The sequence below is a fragment of the Rutidosis leptorrhynchoides genome, chromosome 11, assembly GCF_046630445.1.
Source record: "Rutidosis leptorrhynchoides isolate AG116_Rl617_1_P2 chromosome 11, CSIRO_AGI_Rlap_v1, whole genome shotgun sequence".
NCBI lineage: Eukaryota > Viridiplantae > Streptophyta > Magnoliopsida > Asterales > Asteraceae > Rutidosis > Rutidosis leptorrhynchoides.
Window position 1 is genome coordinate 139,406,978 of NC_092343.1, and position 5,130 is coordinate 139,412,107.

Below are 5,130 nucleotides of genomic sequence, written 5' to 3' on the forward strand. Positions count from 1 at the left end.
CGAAAACTGTAAACGGAAAGTCGGTACTTTAAATTTAGATGTTAAGGTCCTATTTTTGGATTTTATTCATCAAATAATTATTATAGCACAATACATGTAGCATGAATAGTTGTGGCTATTATTGGTTTCCTTATTTTTTATTGATTGATTAATTAAGATTCATTTATATCTATCTATATTCTATATCTATATCTATATCTATCTATATCTACATTATATATAATAACAAAGTTAATTTTAGCTAATTTTTATTAAAAAAATTTAAATGGAGAAAAAATAACTATTAGATTAAATAGCATGTTTAAATAACAACCATTACATTATTTGATCAGAACATTTGTCTCTCACTTCAATTTCAATTGTTTAATGAAAACACTACCTAAAATAAAAACACGGCATTAGTTTCTTATACAATCCCAACATGTAAATTAGGGTTCCAAACAAGGAAAAAAAAAATCAATTCAATCTGTTTGCAAGGCAATCTCGAGGGTTAATCGAATCTGAAATATCAATCTTCACGAATTCTTAACAACAAAAATTAGGGTTTGCATCATCAATTCACGACCGGAGATGAATGTCAATATCGAAACAGGAATCCCTTCATTCATCTAATTTGGAACAACCTGATCGATTTCTTCAATGGATTTTGTGTTTATAGCGACAATGTTAATACGGACCTATATTCATGTAGAAACACGCATATTGTTCTGGAGAGAAGATTAATAGAAGGTAATGATATTGTGGATGATTCATTTTAAGACTTTAATATTCAAGCAAATGAGATTTTTTTACTGAAGACCAATATCATTCATCAACACCAATACTCAATCGGATTCACTATATATTAAATTCGATTTCCATTTTTCTAATGCTCATCTCAAATCACTAATTAAAATTTGAAGTTAACATATGCTTGATATGTTGCAGGTGTTTGCACACGCTATCGTCTAAGGTATGTAATCATGTGTTGATCTATTCATTATCCTATGTTGATCCTTGTTGAGTTTTTGTTTGCAGTCAGAGAAACGACAGCCTTAAATCGAATTATAGGTTATGGTAGCCGAGCTATTAATTATTTGTTTTCAGCCATGACACAAAATTAAGAGGTTTTTGTATATTAATTTCTATCAACATTAATTTGTACTTCTTATATATTTTGCTACATGATTGTTGGAGATCAGAGGTTGTCTCATGTTACATTAACTGGTATGGTTAACAATTACATATGATAATAGTTGTTAGAGACAAAAAGTTGTCTCAGCTTACCCGTTTACTTATGTACTTGACTTGAACTAGGTTTTTTTCTGTGTCCAATGAGCCATATGGTAGAAACTCAATCAAGGTGTTTTGAATGGATGTCAATGATTTCCATACTGTCAGTAAAGGCACTTGACAGATAGTCGAATTCAATGTATATCCTATAGGTGTTTGGATCCCTATCAGCAAGTCAAGCTATCGATTTCTATCTATAAGTTGTCTTAGAATTTATTTATAATCACTATATGTTGCGAGGGTTCCTTTTATTCAATTTTCAATCCTACATGTGTGGGGTATGGTGGAGGTGAGACATAGACAATACTTTCTCTAACCTATAATAAAGAGAAGGCATTTCTCCACCCCGAGTGAAACACTCCAAGAGTGGGGAATGTCCTTCCCTTTCTATTTACTATAAAAATATGATTTATGTTAATGTTTTATGTATTTCAATAAGGTGTTTAGTGTGTAGTTTGAAGGTTATTATATGATCTTTATAGTGTTCTATGATGTAACTGCTTCTGTCCATTATATTACTGAATCTATATTTGACTGATCAAGTGTTTGGATGTGATATAGTTCAATTGGTCTCGGGATTTCAAGTAAATGATTAATGACGAGATGATGCTGATGAAATCGGAGAGTAATCCAATGTCTGACACTTTTATGAGGATTAAGGAGATCTTTGGTTTTAAATAAGATGAGGTATTTCATTTTACTTCACTTTTTAATTGACCTAACTTTATGAAACAAGATGAGTTATGTAATCTTTTTTATATGTAATGTTTATCAGTGTCATTTAGCTTTAAAGTATTCAAAAATGTAAAGCTTTATTTTAACGGTTTTAATAAGAGGAACATCAAGTCACCAAATTTTCTTAATTATGATGCTTATATGCACATGAAGGCATACAAGTGATCTGATTTTCAGCACATTTGTTTCTTTTCGTAACTTCATTTTTGACTTTTAGATCAAGTTTTAATATGGTGCAATTGCATGCATTGAACGCTAAATTGTAAGCTCACAATTTAGGTACATTATAACGGTACACACTATTTTTTTGAAAGGTTATTTGAGTTCACATATTTTGTAACTTTAATTTTCAGGAGAGAAGATTAGTGGTGGAGATTAAAGAACGGCTAAGATCGAGGTTAGTACTGGTTACTTTAGTTATATAAATATTTGTACATTTCCAAGATACAGGTACTACAAATTATGCATATTTATATGTATATCAGGTTATTACAATTCAAAGTCAAAAAGTTAGCCGTTATTTTTTCAAAAAATGATGTCACAGTGAATTGGTAAAACTATATATAAAGATGGGGTTGAATAGGAAACATAGAACCTTATATATCAGGTATCAACTCTTATAAATTTAGATCAAGTTTGGTTTTGATAGTTTTCATTATTGATTTTGATTTAGTTTTATTACATTTAGGTTTTATTTCTATAGATTGAATTGTAATTTATTCCAGGGATTTATTATATAGTATAGGTATATAATTGGTTAACAATGTCTATATAAATTTCAAGTTTATTACAGTTGACAATGTCTAGAAATGTTATTCTTTGTTCATATGTAACTGGATCAAAATAGGCATGACTGGATCTGTGACAGTCTTGCATTGTCATCTCTCTCTCTTGTGTTTAGCTTTATTAAAGATCAGATTACATGTTATGCCACATCAAAAGAAATATTATTAAAATAGGTATTGTTTATTTAATATGTTTTAGCGGTTGTATACTTGTATACGTTAAAAAATAGATTTTTGACAGCTTTCAGCGATTTTGACCCACTCCAATTAAGGAGGCTATTAACGAATACAGCCACTCGAGATGAAGTATAACCCAAATTAATAAGTTCATATTTGTTCGTGTCATTTTTTATAACAAGGCAGAAGACAACAGAAATATGCAAGTCTTTTAGTAAAAAGCAGCCATGCTACTTCCTTCATGTGGTAATTGCTGATAAGTTTGCCGTGGATGTCATTTACTCACAAGGTGTCAGATATGAACATAACATGCAAGTGTTTCAGGTCCATCAGTTCTTCGTCATCGTTTCGATTCTATGATGTTCTGTCAGTTATTATTTCTTAACTATGATGTTCATATGAGCGTAGAAAAAAGTCACATTTGAAAGCGATTTTGTGTAACTAATATTTAAAGTTCAAAAAAAAAAAAAAAAAAAAAAAAAAAAAAAAAGTTTAATAATAGTTGAAAATTTTGATTTATCTTTTAGGCGTGTATATTGATGATAATGAAATGATATTAAAAAGTTTATAACTGTGAAATATAGGATACTTTAAGCTACAATACTGAAATCGAAGAATATAAAAAATAATTGATGGAAAGTGATGTAAGTGTTACTTTTTGACTGCAGATAGTTTACTAAAGCTAAACACAAATTTATCTGTTCACAATGGGGTTGCTCTTCTCACTATAATTAAAGTTTAAGTAGTTTTCACATTTCATCTACTTTATTCTTTTAAATTAAAATGTCAAATACTTACTAAATAAGATGTCGTTCTACATTTGTTAGGTGTGATGATGATGAACTTATGACTAAGATGGAAAATTGGACGAGTAGATTGGTGTGAAAGAGAATTACAATTTCAATAATAGAATATTTACTCTCTTTAAAATGTGGAATGTACACGGAAGGTACACTATATGGGGAAAGAACTAAGAGTAAACCAATGGAGGGAATTGCTGAAACATTATATTGTTGACAATGTGTTCAATGTGCACGATCGCTCACAGATGTTTACAAAATGTCTAATGTCATTTAGCATTAAAATCTTCAAATTTTTTTTTTTTTTTTTTTTTTTTTTTTTTTTTTTTTTTTTTTTTTTATAGATTTAGGACAATAACAAGAGTTGAATATTACGGGTTCCACTTCTTTTGTTTTGTTTGAGGAACATCTCTTGAAATGTACCAACATGTGTTAGAGAAGTGTATGATTTTTGCGATGTAACTAATCCTATAAAGTATGATCATTACCTCCCTTCGTAATATAGAATATTGTTTTATTACTATGCTCACCACATATACTAACAACCGAGACCCTAATCAATTATTATTGTGTTGCAACATGCGGTGGTTTGAATAAAGTAATAAAAAATTGTACTAAAATACATATACTATATCAAATTACCAAAATACAATGGCCCATACGATAAACCATCTTCATAGAAGAAGTTACAAAAGTTTTTATGCATAATCCCGCGAAATCGCGGGTTATAAACTAGTTTAATTCATACCATATACGGAGGTTTCTAATTATACAATTGGGTCAATTCACTATATCTATGGATGGATTCGAAACTATAAAATATACAATGTATGACAGTTGATAATTTGCACTTTCCATCATATAGTAAACATTGCGGATATTATTTGATTCGAAGCTATTTTACCTTGAGCAGATTTCAATACAACTAACTATTTTAGGTATATTGAAATGGGGGCTAGCATGGTACAAGGGTATAATTAGTAGGAAAGTCGTATTTCTTTAATCATGAGCGGTCGCATACTGTAAAAACTCTTTACAAGTTGGTTATGCGCAACAACGATGAAATGTGACAACCATTCGCTAACAGATTTATACCCATAACACCATCCGCGCAATCCCCCACTTATTTCTGCTTCGCATTTATTGCTTAAGTCCATAGCATGCACTGTAAGCCCATGGCTGCATTTACAATTGCTTCGCATTTGTTGCTCAAGCCCATGACCTGCACTGTAAGCCCATGGCTGCATTAACAATTTCTTCGCATTTATTGTTTAAGTCCATGGCATGCACTGTAAGCCCATGGCCGCATTTACAATTGCTCCGAGTTCATTGCTTAAGATCCATGGCGTATGACTGTAAGC

The 5,130-nt window shown here is 30.5% G+C and overlaps 1 long non-coding RNA gene across 2 annotated transcripts; it reads left to right on the top strand.

Annotated features, from left to right (window-relative positions):
* Window positions 1–356: 356 nt before the first annotated feature.
* LOC139877117 (uncharacterized) lies at window positions 357–3,018 on the top strand. 2 transcript variants are annotated; one of them, XR_011768476.1, is made up of 4 exons: window positions 357–729; window positions 928–952; window positions 1,834–1,959; window positions 2,361–3,018. It is a non-coding gene; the product is annotated as an uncharacterized lncRNA (long non-coding RNA). The 2 variants fall into 2 exon arrangements; XR_011768475.1 differs by having other exon boundaries at window positions 928–1,959.
* Window positions 3,019–5,130: the final 2,112 nt, after the last annotated feature.